The sequence below is a fragment of the Culex pipiens genome, chromosome 3, assembly GCF_016801865.2.
Source record: "Culex pipiens pallens isolate TS chromosome 3, TS_CPP_V2, whole genome shotgun sequence".
NCBI classification, from domain to species: domain Eukaryota; kingdom Metazoa; phylum Arthropoda; class Insecta; order Diptera; family Culicidae; genus Culex; species Culex pipiens.
Genome location: NC_068939.1, coordinates 120,273,248 through 120,293,053, shown reverse-complemented (window position 1 = coordinate 120,293,053; position 19,806 = coordinate 120,273,248). Strand labels below are relative to the sequence as shown.

The window sequence follows — 19,806 nt, the reverse complement described above, 5'->3', positions numbered from 1 at the left end:
GAAAGTGTACCGAGTTGACCTAGAATGACCCATACAATTTATTTAAGGTTAGCTCTCAAAATTTAATGGAGGCTTGTATCGGCATTATCGGCATTTAAACTTAAATAATTAAAATATTTTTTTTCTCTAGGAGTGGAGAATTACTCATCTAATATTTTTAAAAACATGTCAAAATAAATAAATAAATTAATAAATAACTTTTCCGTGTCACCACGAAATTTCTTTTCACTAAGCTCACCAACACTGAAAGAAAGGCACACAGCAATATCACATGTTTTACACGTGAATCTGCCCCATACGGCTTAACATGTGAATTTCATGTGCAAAGCACTTAAATCAAATCATGGCACGAACCTGTCATTCCAAATGAAAAACACTTTGATCTGACGTGAAATCTCACATGAATTTCCAATGCTTGGCTTATAAATATGTGATGAGATTGTAGTGCGATTCAAATGGATTTCCATTGGAATTCATGTGTGTTAAATATTTAGTATTTTCTTTTGGATTGAAATTTTATTATTTAAAAATTGCTTGCATAAATAAATTTATTTTTCAAAATAGTAAAAACACATACAATACATAAATTTTTTTCCACTGATTCTGAAGGTCACTGTTACGCTGCGTCGGAAAGTCTGATTGCGATTCCGCGCTGGGTCCGTAGGACTTGAGGGCACTTCCTGGCGGACGTCGGGAAGCACCGCCCGAAATAATTGGTTCTCGTAGTTCTCCATAGCCAGCCAGATGAAACTAGAGCGGATCTTCCGATTCGCCGCATCAGGTGTGGATTCCAAAGCCGAAGCTGGAACTTGATTTCCTGAAAAAAAAAATGTGAAGCTTAGTTAGTATCAAATTTTCTGCACCTTCACTATGTATTCTTTTTTGTACTCACCGAAAACTTATTGAATGCTCAGTTTAAATTTGCAAACAAATCTTTAGCAGAAGCAAATTTTTGACCATCATCGTCCGTGGCCATCTTAGTAATGAAAATTTTTCACCATCCGCAATTAAAAACCGAAACATTTGAGTCTGACGTGTTTTTCACTTCGCAATCAAAGGAAAAGTCAAATGGGGCAAATCAAAGTGCAATTCATTTCAATCTCACGTGACATTCTCTTAAAAACCAAAGGACAAGTGGATTGGGGCAAATCTAAGTGAAATTCATTTGAATCTCACGTGTACATCATCCGAATAATGAGTGAATTCTTTTTTGTCAACGATCAGCTGGAGATGAATGATTTAAACATTAATTTGACATGTAAAGCACGTGAAATTCAAATGAAAAGCACGTGAAGTTATCGTGTTGGTTTTTGGAGTGACTCACGTGAAAAAACATTTGATTTTTCTATGTTGGATTTTTTCAGTGAAAACGACTGTAACTGTAAAGAGAAATGCATCTTTTGCTTTTTTTGCTCGACTCAAAATCCTCAAGAAAGAAGCCAGTCCTTTAGGTAAGGTTAGTCACATACACACACCGTTCAGAGGAGCACGCAATTACAAGCCGCGCACCATCATCATACTGCACCGACCGGTACGCGATGCTTAAATCGTGCTTACAAGCACTAAGAGCACCGGTTTATAATGCTGTCTGATGCCGACAACTTTCGATTTCATTGCACTTTTTTTTTGCTTTTCTTTGCTGGCATGTTTTTTGTCACCGTGATTGTTTACCTTTTTTTGCCAGATGTGTGTGGTCTGTTGGATGTCTGACTGAGTTCGTGTTGCGTGCAACAGAGCTTTTTGAAGCCTTTAGACCATCCAAACGATGACGAACACGTGACGTGACGGGAATTGTTTTGTCGAACGAGCGAAAAAGTCATAACATAATCGACTGGTTGGTGGTCGCGTGATGAAATAATTTTACTTTTCACAGTTTAATGATTTTTTTTATGCTTGCACGCATGTTTTTTTTTGCATTCCCGTAACTGGTGATAAAATTGGCACCGGAATGATTATGCGAAAGTTGTTTAAATCAGCAATTAAAGAGTGATAAATAAAATTGTCTGTTTTGCCTACTATTGCAGGGCCAGGCCTACCGTGTCGAGTTAACCGCAAATATGATTGCTTTTTACTTCGTAAGGGATAGAATTTAAGTTAGGCTCAACTTCTTTCGATGTTTCCCCAACTAAAGTGATTCCTTCAGCCGTAAATCAAGCCGGTCCATCGAAAACCTAACGAGAAACAAAATACTTCGCATCGTTCGACCCATTTTGAGGCCATTTCACAAAGAACCCATCTCGTTGCAAACCATACACCCTGCCCTTACTTAACACAACCGTCCACATGAGTCATAAACTCCCAAATGACTCCTCGACCACGTGTTGGACATGCAGCTCCGCTTCATTCCTCAGATTGGATCATCACCGCACGTTCGTCATCCATATGTGCGCTCTCAGCTCGAATGACATAATTCCCTCCTGAGGACATAAATTTCCCCGTTTTTTTTCTCAAACTCACAAGACGCCCTCGGGGAAGTTTTGGCCAACACCAGATTGCATCTTATGGCACATTTGATAGCTTTTTTTTGCGGCAACCTCCTCCTCGAACCGATTCGAGAGATTTGAGGTTGGTCAATTAGAAAAAAAAAACTCAAATCGACTCGAGAGGGATAAAAAATCCATCACACTAAATCCGCCCCGAAAGTTCGGATCTAATTAATGCGTGGCGATCGAGCTCTCGTGATCGTGATGAAATTCACAACAGCCACAGATATCTACATGGTTGTAGCAGCAGACGGTGGTGTTTGATTTGGATCCATTATCGCCCGGACGCGGTTCTAATTGTTGAAGATTCGGTTTTCGGTTGAAGGTGTAGGAGGTTTGCCTCTACGAAATTATTTTGATTGATTGCGGTTGCAATATTGGAATGGCACTCGAGTTCAGCGTGCAAACAGCTCGGAGAATTGGTTCTCCCTTTTGCGTAGGAGATGGTTCTAAAAATATCTTTTATTACACCCACTGCATTGCAGGAGTTTCGGATGCTGTACTCACAATGTGCATGTTGAAACTGAGCAATCCTCTACGTTTTCGCAAACCTAATATTTTTGTGATTTTTGGAAAGTATCAAAAATGCACCCGAAAAAGTTTACAAATATAATTTTTAACATGTAAAAGACAGATTCTTAGTGGAGCTACACCAAAATGTTACTTTTATTTTTTATTTTTTATGTGATTTTTTTAAATGAACTATTTAATTTCTATTATTTTGATTATAGCTGGCAAAAACGCAAATGTTAACCCATTCGTTCAGTTCAAGGAGCAAAACATTTGTTTTTCAATTTGTGAAATTGGGCAAAAATAGATGGAAAAACATATAGTTGAACAATTTTCGAATTTTGTTAGGGTGGTCCCATACATATTTCCCTTGAAAATTAGACATTTTCAAATGAATATATCCCTAGTTTAAAGAAAAATACCCCTGAGCAACTCTCTACGAAATCGGCCGATTTCGACCATTTTTATTTTTTCTATTTTTTGATTTGGCTCAACTTTGTGGGGGCCTTCCCTATGACCAAATAAGCTATTTTGTGTCATTGGTTCACCCATACAAGTCTCCATACAATGATGGCAGCTGTCCATACAAAAATGGTATGTAAATATTCAAACAGCTGTAACTTTTGAGTGAATTTTCTGATCAATTTGGTGTCTTCGGCAAAGTTGTAGGTATTGTTGAGGACTTTTGAGAAAAAAATAGGTACACGGAAAAAAAATTTTGCAGATTTTTTAATCAACTTTTTTTTTACTAAAACTCAATTTCCCAAAATACGTATTTTTTGATTTTCGAGAATTTTTGATATGTTTTAGGGGACAAAATTCCGCAACTTTTGAGCTATAGAGAAACATGGTCAAAAAATCTGACGCCGAGTTATGATTTTTTGAAAAAATAGTGATTTTTGGAAAAAATCGAAGTTTTATGCAAAAACAAGTTTGACATTATTTTTTAATGCAAAATTGAATTTGCAATCGAAAAGTACTTTACAGATTTTTTGATAAAAAGCTCCGTTTTCAAGATATAGCCACCGAAAGTTTGATTTTAGCGAAATATTTGCAGTTTTTTGATTTTTAAAAATAGTGACCATGAGTGACCATTTCTAAAAATATTTTTTTTGAAAAGTTCAGAAAATTTGCTATAAAATTGTCTAAGAGACATTGAAGATTGGACCTCTGGTTGCTGAGATAGAGCCGCTTTAAGAAAAAGAAACACGAAAATTGAAGTTTTCTAAATATCACCAAAACAACCCACCATTTTCTAATGACGATATCTCAGCAACTAATGGTCCGATTTTCAATGTTAAAATATGAAACATTCGTGAAATTTTCCGATCTTTTCGAAAAAAATATTTTGAAAATTTTTAAATCAAGACTAACATTTTAAAAGGGCCAAACATAGAATATTACGCCCTTTTGAAATGTTAGTCTTGATTTAAAAATTTTCAAAATATTTTTTTCGAAAAGATCGGAAAATTTCACGAATGTTTCATATTTTAACATTGAAAATCAGACCATTAGTTGCTGAGATATCGTCATTAGAAAATGGTGCGTTGTTTTGGTGAGATTTAGAAAACTTCAATTTTCGTGTTTCTTTTTCTTAAAGCGGCTGTATCTCAGCAACCAGAGGTCCAATCATCAATGTCTCTTAGACAATTTAATAGAAAATTTTCTGAACTTTAAAAAAAAATATTTTTAGAAATGGTCACTCATGGTCACTATTTTTAAAAATCAAAAAACTGCAAATATTTCGCTAAAATCAAACTTTCGGTGGCTATATCTTGAAAACGGAGCTTTTTATCAAAAAATCTGTAAAGTACTTTTAGATTGCAAATTCAATTTTGCATTAAAAAATAATGTCAAACTTGTTTTTGCATGAAACTTCGATTTTTTCCAAAAATCACTATTTTTTCAAAAAATCATAACTCGGCGTCAGATTTTTTGACCATGTTTCTCTATAGCTCAAAAGTTGCGGATTTTTGTCCCCTAAAACATATCAAAAAATCTCGAAAATCAAAACATACGTATTTTGGGAAATTGAGTTTTAGTGAAAAAAAAGTTGATTAAAAAATCTGCAAATTTTTTTTTCCGTGTACCTATATTTTTCTCAAAAGTCCTCAACAATACCTACAACTTTGCCGAAGAGACCAAATTGATCAGAAAATTCACTCAAAAGTTACAGCTGTTTGAATATTTACATACCATTTTTGTATGGACAGCTGCCATCATTGTATGGAGACTTGTATGGGTGAACCAATGACACAAAATAGCTTATTTGGTCATAGAGAAGGCCCCCACAAAGTTTGAGCCAAATCAAAAAATACAAATAAAATCCATTTCCGGTTTTGGTAGAGAATTGCTCCCCTGAGATTTTGTCAGCGTTTGTAGTGCCATTTTTCCCTTTTCGAATGCATTCTGGCGCTTAAAATTTGGCCTGCGTCTATTTGAGATATTTAAGTTTAAAATTTGCATCTTTTTTACCTTAAATGGTTGTAACTTTTGACCCTTAAGTCCAAATTGAGCTGTTAAAAAATAAAAATGTCTGTTTTTAGAGCTATAAAATTGCCCGAGCATCACTTTCTCAAAAACTTAACCCTGAATTGCCACGTTAAAAAACTCTAAATTTCGACGCCAACATTTCAAAAAGCATCATGTACAAACCATGCGTTTTGAGAAAAACGCATTTGAATGTTGAGCATCCATTTTCAATTCCCATTTTAATATAAAAGCAAAATAAGATGTTCTAATGATAACAAACGATGAAAAACGTTGCTTTTATTTATACTTGATCATAAAAATTCAATAAAACATTATTTCCGTAATTTTATTTGAGAAAAACAAACATAACTTCTTTTGAAATCACCAACGTCGATATCACCCTGCTGTCATTGAGGGGGGCGCTTTGTTATGATTCGGTTTTCTTCGCCAAATGTACATGGCGCTTTGTTCATGTTGCTTTTTTTTCCGTCACGAGGTTCATGTAGCCTTTTGTTCGACAGGTTGACAGGGCTATATAAACAGGGACTGCTGATGGCAGAGATTTTGTTTATGTTACTTTATTTAAAATCATGATTAAACAGACTTTACTGAAGTAACTTTTGCTCATTTTTGGTGGAGAGGTAGCTTATTAGGAGTACTTTCAGAATATGCAATAACCCAGAAAGTGTCAAAATGTACATGATGCCTTTTGAAATGTTACCGTCGATTTGGTCGTAGAAGGCGTAGATTACGAGATAAAATTGCGGTGTCTTCGACAAAGTTGCTTGAATTGGCAAGCTCAACAGCTTTCTAGAAGACAAAAAAAAATGAAAAGTTAGATTTTCAAAATCGCCCTAATCGTGAGCCACCCTAATTTTTAACCAAATCAAAAGTTACTTCTTTTCATTTGCAACAACTCTTCTCAAGACACTTAAGCTCCAAAACCTCAACTTTTTTCGAAAAATCCATTTTCCACTTAATTGTAAATTTTATTTAAAACAAGCTCTTCCCGGCAAACTTCGTCCAGCCCTTTTTAGGTTTCTTGACGTTTCTGGCTTGTTTGGTAATTCAGCCTCCTGTGATCAAAATTTTAATTTTCGTACATTTTCCCTTACAATCTGCAGATGCTCCGGAATCGGTCCCAGAGTGGCCAAAGTGGGAATTTTTTAGCATATAAACCTTCCTTGGGTTTACACGAACCTAACGCAATAAAAAGCACCTCGTTCCGACGTTCCGTGTTCAACTGATTCGCGTTCGAACAAAACCATCGAAATTTTATATATATCTTGACTTTTTTTTGATAAGGTCCTATAAACAAATGTAAACATTGAGTGTATCCCGCTTACTCCGATGGACTTTGACATAAGGTGTGAAAGGGATACACTCAATGTTTACATTTGTTTATAGGACCTTATCAAAAAAAAGTCAAGATATATAGATTTGTATAAAAAGGGGGCAAAAAATGATGAAATTTAAATTTTATTGGAAACCTTTTACAATAGATTGTAAAATACTAAGGATATTTTGATTAACTTTTTTTAGTATTTTAATGAAAAGAGCACTTTGAAGGTTTTTACAGCTTTTGAATATAGGGGCCACACATTAAAAAGGTGCAGGTGGTTATGTTCTACATGACCAATATGACAAAGAACTTTGTACAAAACTCAAAAAATCATGCTATTTTTATTTATATTTTTTTAATTCTTTGCCTATTTATGTAATCCTGAATAATTAATTCTAATTAAATTTATTCAATCAATGGCACCGGTAAAACCTTCTCTCAGGGTCATGGCCACTCCGGGTGTGGCCAATCCTGTCAAAATGGCCATTTTCATCACAAGTATCAAAAACCATGAATTTTGATACCCATATTGTCCCAAGTCGTATGGTTCGATAAATCTCCCCCGGTAGAACCTTCCCTCAGGGCCATGGCCACTCCGGGTGTGGCCAATCCTGTCAAAATGGGCATTTTAATCACCAGTATCAAAAACCATGAATTTTGATACCCATATTGCCCCAAGTCGTATGGTTCGATAAATGTCCCCCCGGTAGAACCTTCCCTACGGGCCATGGCCACTCCGGGTGTGGCCAATCCTGTCAAAATGGGCATTTTAATCACCAGTATCAAAAACCTTGAATTTTGATACCCATATTGCCCCAAGTCGTATGGTTCGATAAATGTCCCCCCGGTAGAACCTTCCCTACGGGCCATGGCCACTCCGGGTGTGGCCAATCCTGTCAAAATGGCCATTTTAATCACCAGTATCAAAAACCATGAATTTTGATACCCATATTGCCCCAAGTCGTATGGTTCGATAAATGTCCCCCCGGTAGAACCTTCCCTACGGGCCATGGCCACTCCGGGTGTGGCCAATCCTGTCAAAATGGCCATTTTCTTCACAAGTATCAAAAACCATGAATTTTGATACCCATATTGTCCCAAGTCGTATGGTTCGATAAATCTCCCCCGGTAGAACCTTCCCTCAGAGCCATGGCCACTCCGGGTGTGGCCAATCCTGTAAAAATGGCCATTTTAATCACCAGTATCAAAAACCATGAATTTTGATACCCATATTGCCCCAAGTCGTATGGTTCGATAAATGTCCCCCCGGTAGAACCTTCCCTCAGGGTCATGGCCACTCCGGGTGTGGCCAATCCTGTCAAAATGGCCATTTTCATCACAAGTATCAAAAACCATGAATTTTGATACCCATATTGTCCCAAGTCGTATGGTTCGATAAATCTCCCCCGGTAGAACCTTCCCTCAGGGCCATGGCCACTCCGGGTGTGGTCAGTCCTGTCAAAATAGCCATTTTAATCACCAGTATCAAAAACCATGAATTTTGATACCCATATTGCCCCAAGTCGTATGGTTCGATAAATGTCCCCCCGGTAGAACCTTTCCTACAGGCCATGGCCACTCCGGGTGTGGCCAATCCTGTCAAAATGGCCATTTTAATCACCAGTATCAAAAACCATGAATTTTTATACCCATATTGCCCCAAGTCGTATGGTTCGATAAATGTCCCCCCGGTAGAACCTTCCCTCAGGGCCATGGCCACTTCGGGTGTGGCCAATCCTGTCAAAATGGCCATTTTCATCACCAGTATCACAAACCATGAATTTTGATACCCATATTGTCCCAAGTCGTATGGTTCGATAAATGTCCCCCCGGTAGAACCTTCCCTCAGGGCCATGGCCACTCCGGGTGTGGCCAATCCTGTCAAAATGGCCATTTTAATCACCAGTATCAAAAACCATGAATTTTTATACCCATATTGCCCCAAGTCGTATGGTTCGATAAATGTCCCCCCGGTAGAACCTTCCCTACGGGCCATGGCCACTCCGGGTGTGGCCAATCCTGTCAAAATGGCCATTTTAATCACCAGTATCAAAAACCATGAATTTTGATACCCATATTGCCCCAAGTCGTATGGTTCGATAAATGTCCCCCCGGTAGAACCTTCCCTACGGGCCATGGCCACTCCGGGTGTGGCCAATCCTGTCAAAATGGCCATTTTCATCACAAGTATCAAAAACCATGAATTTTGATACCCATATTGTCCCAAGTCGTATGGTTCGATAAATCTCCCCCGGTAGAACCTTCCCTCAGGGCCATGGCCACTTCGGGTGTGGCCAATCCTGTCAAAATGGCCATTTTAATCACCAGTATCAAAAACCATGAATTTTGATACCCATATTGCCCCAAGTCGTATGGTTCGATAAATGTCCCCCCGGTAGAACCTTCCCTCAGGGCCATGGCCACTCCGGGTGTGGCCAATATCCTACCAGTTTGGTCCCAACCCCATTGCCTTGAATCATTCTGGTTTCCGAGTGACCGTTCTAACAATGTTCTTTAGAACAGAATTCCTCCCAAGTTGGTGCACAACCTGTGTCTTTCAATGTGTGTATGTGTGTGTGAGCAATAAAATTACCACCGTCGATCCGTCTCTGACGGATTTTCAGTCAAAACTAAATTGTTCAGAGGCTATCTGTTAGCTTATATAGTCCGCATGAAATGTGGCAACATGGTGCAAATTTTGCCTCGTCTCCTGCTTTCTTGGAACTGTCACGCGAGAATGTTGCACCATTGTTGCCACATTTCATGCGGACTATATAAGCTAACAGATAGCCTCTGAACAATTTAGTTCTGACTGAAAATCCGTCAGAGACGGATCGACGGTGGTAATTTTATTGCTCACACACACATACACACATTGAAAGACACAGGTTGTGCACCAACTTGGGAGGAATTCTGTTCTAAAGAACATTGTTAGAACGGTCACTCGGAAACCAGAATGATTCAAGGCAATGGGGTTGGGACCAAACTGGTAGGATATTGGCCACAACCGTAGTGGCCATGGCCCTGAGGGAAGGTTCTAGGGGGGGGACATTTATTGAACCATACGACTTAAGGCAATATGGGTATCAAAATTCATGGTTTTTGATACTGGTAATGAAAATGGCTATTTTGACAGGATTGGCCACACCCAGAGTGGCCATGGCCCTGAGGGAAGGTTCTACCGGGGTGGCCATGGCCCTGAGGGAAGGTTCTACCGGGGGGACATTTATCGAACCATACGACTTGGGACAATATGGGTATCAAAATTCATGGTTTTTGATACTGGTGATTAAAATGGCCATTTTGACAGGATTGGCCACACTCGGAGTGGCCATGGCCCTGAGGGAAGGTTCTACCGGGGGGACATTTATCGAACCATACGACTTGGGGCAATATGGGTATCAAAATTCATGGTTTTTGATACTGGTGATGAAAATGACCATTTTGACAGGATTGGCCACACCCGGAGTGGCCATTGCACAGTGTTCGGAATGGCAAAATTAAGTGGAATAAATTGATAACTCTTTTATTTGACGTCCTAGCCAAATGGTGTCTTCGGAAGAGTTGTTGTACTTGATAAGGGCTATCTTTTGAAGATATTGACATACAGGGTGACGACCTTCCAGGGTGTCAACCATAATTAACTTTGTTGGATGACGTTGTAGGGCTTTGGTGTCTTGGGCAAAGTTGTAGAGAAGAAAAATTCACGAAGGTTGGTCCAAGGCGTCAAATTTGTAGCTCTTATTCTACTCGAGATATACGCCAGTTTTGCAAAAATGGTCCAAAAAGCACTTTTTTGTGATAACTTAAAATGTTAGCGTTTTAGCGGCCTACTATGTTCTGAAGAGTTGTTTATGACATAAAATTTCATATCTTTGCCGAAAACAGCAAAATGTTTTGAGCCTTTATTGAGGAGTTATAACCATTTGTAAGTGATTTTGAGCCTATTTTCAAGTTGCAATGTTTTCAAAATGGCGCATTTTGGCGCAAAACCGAACAATGCACCTGAAAGTACACACTTTCAACTACATTTCCTGAAAATATCTCCGTGTATATATTTTTAGATATCTCAATTTGAATTTGCCGATTTTTAATCAATTTATTTATAAATGTTATTCGAAATCATAATGAATACAAGGTGAAAATCGGTAAATTGAAGGGTAAATTGATCGATTTTTATGGAAATTACATTGTCTATGAAAAAATACGACAACCTTTCCAGAGTGACCACATATGAAAGGAAATACTTAATTTTAAATACGAACAATTATTTAAAATTTTCACTTACATTATTTTTGGGAAAAACATGTATTTATTCATAATTTTAAAATGTGTATCATAGTTTTAAGCATGAACAATGTTTTACTGAGGGCGTCAATAATTAGAGTTCACGCGCGGTGATACGACCGCAAGATAATGGTAGCATGACAGCCGCAAGACAACCGCAGAACAAATTTTTGGCTGTTGTCAAAGGTTGCCTTGAGTTTTGAGCTGACTTTTTGGAAAATATTCAAAACAAACCAAGTTGACAGCCAAATCAACCAGAATTTCAGTTCAACTTGCTGATTTTTATAAGGCGGCAATAATCTTCAGTCAATCACAGCGAAGGAGAAACGTGATTTTATCTCGCAATAAGCAATATTAAAATCGATCAATTTACCCTTTCAATTAACTGATTATTACCACGTTTCAATAAGATTCCGCTTAAAAATTATAAATATATTGATAAATAAAAACCGTTAAATTCAAATTGAGATACAGTGGACTCTCTCGTTGTCGATATTGAAGGGACCGTCGAGAGCAGGAGTTATGAAATTATAGAACAAAAAATCAAAGCAATCTATTTGGAGGGACTGAACAATTTATTAACAGCTGGAGTAATATTGATATCGAGAAGATCGACAACGAGAGAGTCCACTGTATCTCTAAATCGACACCGATAGACACGGAGATATTTTCAGAAAATGTAGTTGAAAGTGTGTACTTTCATGTGCATTGTTCGGTTTTGCGCCAAAATTCGCCATTTCGAAAACATTGCAACTTGAAAATATGCTCAAAATCACTTACAAATGGTTATAACTCCTCAATAAAGGCTCAAAACATTTTGCTGTCTTGGGCAAAGATGTGTAATTTTATGTCAAAAACAACTCTTCAGAACATAGTAGGCCGCTAAAATGCTAACATTTTAAGTTATCACAAAAAAGTGCTTTTTTACCATTTTTGCAAAAATGACGTAGTAGATTAAGAGCTACAAATTTGGCGCCTTTGACAAACTTTCATGAAATTTTCTCCTCTACAACTTTGCGCGATACACCAAAGCCCTACAACGTCATCCAACAGAGTTAGTTTTTGGTTGACACCCTGGAAGGTCGTCACCCTGTATGTCAATATCTTCAAAAGATAGCCCTTATCAAGTACAACAACTCTTCCGAAGACACCATTTGGCTAAGAGGTCAAATAAAGGAGTAATCAATTTATTCAATTGCCCTGAGGGAAGGTTTTACCGGGGGGATATTTATCGAACCATATTGATACTGGTAATGAAAATGGACATTTTGGCAGGATTGGCCTCAACCGAAGTGACTATGGCCCTGGGGAAGGTTCTACCGGGGACATTTATCGAACCATACGACTTGGGACGGTACCAAAAACCATGAATTTTGATACCCATATTGCCCCAAGTCGTATGGTTCGATAAATGTCCCCCCCGGTAGAACCTTCCCTCAGGGCCACGGCCATTCCGAGTGTGGCCAAACCTGTCAAAATGGCCATTCTACCATAAATTTTGATACCCATATTTTCCCATTCGTATGGTTCGATAAATGTCCCCCCGGTAGAACCTTCCCTCAGGGCCATGGCCACTCCGGGTGTGGCCAATCCTGTCAAAATGGCCATTTTCATCACCAGTATCAAAAACCATGAATTTTACTACTCATATTGTCTCAAGTCGTATGGTTCGATAAATGTCCCCCCGGTAGAACCTTCCCTCAGGGCCATGGCCACTCCGGGTGTGGCCAATCCTGTCAAAATGGCCATTTTCATCACCAGTATCAAAAACCATGAATTTTACTACCCATATTGTCCCAAGTCGTACGGTTCGATAAATGTCCCCCCGGTAGAACCTTCCCTCAGGGCCATGGCCACTCCGGGTGTGGCCAATCCTGTCAAAATGGCCATTTTCATTACCAGTATCAAAAACCATGAATTTTGATACCCATATTGTCCCAAGTCGTATGGTTCGATAAATGTCCCCCCGGTAGAACCTTCCCTCAGGGCCATGGCCACTCCGAGTGTGGCCAATCCTGTCAAAATGGCCATTTTCATCACCAGTATCAAAAACCATGAATTTTGATACCCATATTGTCCCAAGTCGTATGGTTCGATAAATGTCCCCCCGGTAGATCCTTCCCTCAGGGCCATGGCCACTCCGGGTGTGGCCAATCCTGTCAAAATGGCCATTTTCATCACCAGTATCAAAAACCATGAATTTTGATACCCATATTGTCCCAAGTCGTATGGTTCGATAAATGTCCCCCCGGTAGAACCTTCCCTCAGGGCCATGGCCACTCCGAGTGTGGCCAATCCTGTCAAAATGGCCATTTTCATCACCAGTATCAAAAACCATGAATTTTGATACCCATATTGTCCCAAGTCGTATGGTTCGATAAATGTCCCCCCGGTAGATCCTTCCCTCAGGGCCATGGCCACTCCGGGTGTGGCCAATCCTGTCAAAATGGCCATTTTCATCACCAGTATCAAAAACAATGAATTTTGATACCCATATTGTCCCAAGTCGTATGGTTCGATAAATGTCCCCCCGGTAGAACCTTCCCTCAGGGCCATGGCCACTCCGGGTGTGGCCAATCCTGTCAAAATGGTCATTTTCATCACCAGTATCAAAAACCATGAATTTTGATACCCATATTGTCCCAAGTCGTATGGTTCGATAAATGTCCCCCCGGTAGAACCTTCCCTCAGGGCCATGGCCACTCCGGGTGTGGCCAATCCTGTCAAAATGGCCATTTTCATCACCAGTATCAAAAACCATGAATTTTACTACCCATATTGTCCCAAGTCGTATGGTTCGATAAATGTCCCCCGGTAGAACCTTCCCTCAGGGCCATGGCCACTCCGGGTGTGGCCAATCCTGTCATAATGGCCATTTTCATCACCAGTATCAAAAACCATAAATTTTGATACCCATATTGTCCCAAGTCGTATGGTTCGATAAATGTCCCCCCGGTAGAACCTTCCCTCAGGGCCATGGCCACTCCGGATGTGTCCAATCCTGTCAAAATGGCCATTTTCATCACCAGTATCAAAAACCATGAATTTTGATACCCATATTGCCTAAAGTCGTATGGTTCGATAAATGTCCCCCCGGTAGAACCTTCCCTCAGGGCCATGGCCACTCCGGGTGTGGCCAATCCTGTCAAAATGGCCATTTTCATCACCAGTATCAAAAACCATGAATTTTGATACCCATATTGCCTAAAGTCGTATGGTTCGATAAATGTCCCCCCGGTAGAACCTTCCCTCAGGGCCATGGCCACTCCGAGTGTGGCCAATCCTGTCAAAATGGCCATTTTAATCACCAGTATCAAAAACCATGAATTTTGATACCCATATTGTCCCAAGTCGTATGGTTCGATAAATGTCCCCCCGGTAGAACCTTCCCTCAGGGCCATGGCCACTCCGAGTGTGGCCAATCCTGTCAAAATGGCCATTTTAATCACCAGTATCAAAAACCATGAATTTTAATACCCATATTGTCTCAAGTCGTATGGTTCGATAAATGTCCCCCCGGTAGAACCTTCCCTCAGGGCCATGGCCACTCCGGGTGTGGCCAATCCTGTCAAAATGGCCATTTTAATCACCAGTATCAAAAACCATGAATTTTGATACCCATATTGTCCCAAGTCGTATGGTTCGATAAATGTCCCCCCGGTAGATCCTTCCCTCAGGGCCATGGCCACTCCGGGTGTAGCCAATCCTGTCAAAATGGCCATTTTCATCACCAGTATCAAAAACCATGAATTTTGATACCCATATTGCCCCAAGTCGTATGGTTCGATAAATGTCCCCCCGGTAGAACCTTCCCTCAGGGCCATGGCCACTCCGAGTGTGGCCAATCCTGTCAAAATGGCCATTTTAATCACCAGTATCAAAAACCATGAATTTTGATACCCATATTGTCCCAAGTCGTATGGTTCGATAAATGTCCCCCCGGTAGATCCTTCCCTCAGGGCCATGGCCACTCCGGGTGTGGCCAATCGTGTCAAAATGGCCATTTTAATCACCAGTATCAAAAACCATGAATTTTAATACCCATATTGCCCCAATTTGCATGGTTCCGTAAATGTCCTCCCGGTAGAACCTTCCCCAGGGCACTGGCCACTCCGGGTGTGGCCGATATCCTACCAATTTGTTCAAAATCATTTCGGTATTCCGGTGACCGTTCTGGCAACCGTCAATATCTTCTTGGACCTCCCTCAAGTTTATGCACCACCTGTTTCTTTCAACGTGTGCGTGTGTGTGTGAGCATTAAAATTCCCAACGTAAGGTCCTTCTTTGATGAAAGTCTGATGGACACTAAATCCTCCAGAGGCTAACTTTTAGCTTAAATAGTTTTCACGGCATCCACGCAACAGAAACAGAATGTCACGCCGAGGGCATGCGACGGTAACGCTACATTTTCGAAAAATTTTGCATTGACACCGCAGATAGAGCTTTAAGACAAAGTCCTTTGTCAAAATACGCAAACACTGTGTGCCCAAGACACCACATGGATCAAAAAATCGCTTTTGAAGATACAGATTCTCGAATATTTTCGTAGCATTTTTCTTTGGACAGCCCCCAAATTTGTATGGAGAAACCAATGGTGCAAAATAAAATTGTTAGACAAAATTGATCCAAATATAAAAAAATCAAAATTTAAAAATATATTTTTTAGCGGAACTCTACACAGAAAAAAAATCATGGTAATATTACATCTGGGAATGGGTACATCTTTTATGTCAGATTTTTTTTGTAATTTTACCTCTGAAAATGTGTATTTTTACCACTTTTCTGGTGTAATGCCAGTTTTTCAGTCTAAATTGAGGTAAAATTACATCATAAAAGAGGTCATATTCAACTTTCTAAAATTAAATCTTCCAAATAAACACATTTTTTTCTGTGTACACAGAAAAACAATCATGGTAAAGGGAAGGGGTACATCTTTTATGCCAGAAAAAATGTGTAATTTTACCTCTGAAAATGTGTATTTTTACCACTTTTCTGGTGTAATGTCACTTGTTCAGTCTAAATTGAGGTAAAATTACATCATAAAAGAGGTAATATTCAACCTTCCAAATTTACAAAAAAAATACTGTGTAGAGAACTGCTAAGCTGCATTTATTTATTTTTTCTAGTTGGGAATAACCGTCTAAAATAGTATGCAAATTGTTTGTAGAAATCGAATCCTCATGGTAGGCGTTAAAAAGTTACAACACCTCCTTCAAGATTTCAGCTAATCAGAGAGTAAGTCGAAATTAGATACATTAAAGGTTCGATAAAAACAAGTTTTACGTTTAATGAAAAAAATTGGAGACTGTTCAAACGGGTTTTTAAAAACATCATTGCCGAAGAGTGCGAAAGGATTCGTCGACTTTGAAGAATTGTTGTAACTTGAGGGAAGATAACTCTTTTTGTTCAATCATGCTTCGAGCTCAGTACACCTAGGAAATTATGCTTATCCAGGAGGTCCCCAGAATCAGGGCTGTGGAGTCGGAGTCGACCCCGGAGTCGCAAAATTACCAGAAGCCGGAAACGGAGTTGCCTTAAAGGCTACTCGAATCCAGAGCCTTGTCCAGAATCACAGGCATTTTTGTTTCAAATATTTCAGGATGTGATGAAGAGATACAAATTTTAGTCAATCTATGCTGTTTGGTGAAAAAACAACAGTTTGATCAATTGTGATTAGGATCCTTTTTTTCACATTCAGAATTTGAGATATGATGAACAAACATAATTTCGAAAGTAACTCATTGAGTCATATTTAATATTGTAAAGCAGTATGGACTCAGAAGTTCAATCCTCCGAAAAAAAACACATTAATCCGAAACTCCGTTGAACAATTCAATTAAAAATACCGCTACATTAAGCTACATTCAATTCATACGATTATTCCACGACTAAACCGTTCATCAGGCATCATGAGCCACCATCGTCTCCATCGCACCGTGAAAAAGTACAAATTTGATACCATCAAATTCACGCGTGGTCCATTTTTGTATCTCTTTTTATCTTCTTCTTTTTTTTTGGTAGATAAATCACCCCTCGATCAATCCGTCACACCTTGATCGCCGCTCAGCTCGTGATGCGATCTTGACGGCTCGCCCACCTTCACCATCTTTTCGGCTCTCAACGGTTGGGTTAATGTTTTTGTTATGATTTTACCTAGCTCCGAATAGTGTGCCCAAAACGAAGGGAAACTGCATCTCTTCAAACTGAAAGCGAAAACGCCATTAAACGAGAAGAAGGTTTACGTTTTCCCTTTCACAGCTCCGACTGCTGATGATGTTGATGGCCGGAGGAGCGGTTTGATACTTTGTTGTTGTTGTTTATGCTAGAGCTCGGCGTATGTGCTACTACTGGCCACTGAACTGCCGAGTGTTTTGGCTTCACTCTCTATTAGCCTGTCCCATTTTGAGGTCATGTCGAGGAATTTCAGGTGCTCACTTCTTAAATGATAGATTATGATGTTAGGAACAATGTTTTCTTAGACAAGAAAAAATAATAAAATACTTTCTCGCACCCCCTAGTCGATTTACTGAAAAAAGTCACTTTTTTGAACAAATTTTCTAAAATCGCTTGGAATCAATACAAAAACTGTTTCGATCAGGTGTGTATTATCTTCAAACGATAGGTTTTTGTCCATAGATTAAGATGCACTATCAATATTGGACCAAAATTTAAGTTTTTGGACTCTCCCAGGCGGATTTGTGTCGAAAAAATCGCATTTTTTCGAAACTTTTTTCAGAAATGTTCATTTAATTTAGGGTAGCCTATTTTTCCCAGTGAAACCAATACATGCAGCTTGTAGGAAATTTCATGGCGAACATTTTTTCCTCTGAGAAAATGCAATTTCGACACTCCAGAGCCGAGATATTTGAGTTTTAGTGAGGAAAAAAGTGACAATTTTCAAAATTTCTCAGAATTCAGAAGCAAGGCCTACTAATTACACGATGTAGCAAGCATATGTCTCAATGGTCAGGGTATGCTTTTTTATAGTAATTTTGGCCGCTGAATCCGAATCTGAAATCAAATTTCGTGTAAACAGTGATGTTTTGGAGCTACACCCTTTTGGAATGTTATTTGCGTGTTTAAGAGGCAGTTTTTGTAAATATTGATCGGTTTGTTTTAGAGGTCGTATCAAGGTGCTCCGATTTGGATGAAACTTTCAGCGTTTGTTTGTCTGTACATGAGATGAACTCATGCCAAATATGAGCCCTCTACGACAAAGGGAAGTGGGGAAAAAATATAAAAAATCTTAAAATTAAATTGCTCGCATTTTAGTAAAACTTCATCAATTCCCACTCTCTTAGATGCATTCGAAAGGTCTTTTGAAGCACTTCAAAATGGGCCATAGGCATCCAGGATTGGTTTAACTTTTTCTCATAGCTTTTGCAAATTACTGTTAAAATGGTTTTTTTTAAACCTCAATATCTTTTTGCAACAGCCTCCAACACCCATACTCTTTTAGTTCAAAAGATAGGTAATTTCATGGACTATAAGCCTACGGTAATAACTTTTTGGCCAATCACAGTTTTTCTCATAGTTTTTCGATTTTTCTATAACAAACATTTTACAACGTTAGTTATTGTCCTGTAGGCATCCATAGCGGCACTTTTTAGTCTCACTTTTGTCATATTTGAAATCCTCAGAAAATTCAAACTTCAATGCCCGTTTTATCCCACTTCCCTTTGTCGTAAAAGGCTCATATTTGGCATGAGTTCATCTCATGTACAGACAAACAAACGCTGAAAGTTTCATCCAAATCGGAGCACCTTGATACGACCTCTAAAACAAACCGATCAATATTTACAAAAACTGCCTCTTAAACACGCAAATAACATTCCAAAAGGGTGTAGCTCCAAAACATCACTGTTTACACGAAATTTGATTTCAGATTCGGATTCAGCGGCCAAAATTACTATAAAAAAGCATACCCTGACCATTGAGACATATGCTTGCTACATCGTGTAATTAGTAGGCCTTGCTTCTGAATTCTGAGAAATTTTGAAAATTGGCACTTTTTTCCTCACTAAAACTCAAATATCTCGGCTCTGGAGTGTTGAAATTGCATTTTCTCAGAGGAAAAAATGTTCGCCATGAAATTTCCTACAAGCTGCATGTATTGGTTTCACTGGGAAAAATAGGCTACCCTAAATTAAATGAACATTTCTGAAAAAAGTTTCGAAAAAATGCGATTTTTTCGACACAAATCCGCATGGGAGAGTCCAAAAACTTAAATTTTGGTCCAATATTGATAGTGCATCTTAATCTATGGACAAAAACCTATCGTTTGAAGATAATACACACCTGATCGAAACAGTTTTTGTATTGATTCCAAGCGATTTTAGAAAATTTGTTCAAAAAAGTGACTTTTTTCAGTAAATCGACTAGGGGGTGCGAGAAAGTATTTTATTATTTTTTCTTGTCTAAGAAAACATTGTTCCTAACATCATAATCTATCATTTAAGAAGTGAGCACCTGAAATTCCTCGACATGACCTCAAAATGGGACAGGCTACTCTCTATATCTCTATACGAACCTCAGACGATCGATGCTGGTTGGGGGGAGTTTGCTGGAAGTATGGGCTTGACCGGCCTCTAGCATTGATACTGCTGACCTACATCAGGCCACGCTCCAATCGAAGCGAGATAATTATAATTTTGGTCGTTTTCACCGACGATGGGTTGCGGGGTGTTCGTGAAACGGTTTGAGGTTAGGAAC

At 39.1% G+C, this 19,806-nt stretch overlaps 1 protein-coding gene and 1 pseudogene across 1 annotated transcript in view; both read right to left on the bottom strand.

Annotated features, from left to right (window-relative positions):
• Positions 1 to 19,806, bottom strand: part of LOC120413939 (CDC42 small effector protein homolog) — a 135,618-nt gene that overhangs the window by 75,343 nt on the left and 40,469 nt on the right. The window lies entirely within an intron of this gene.
• Positions 1 to 19,806, bottom strand: part of LOC120413917 (nucleosome assembly protein 1-like 1) — an 83,126-nt pseudogene that overhangs the window by 53,721 nt on the left and 9,599 nt on the right.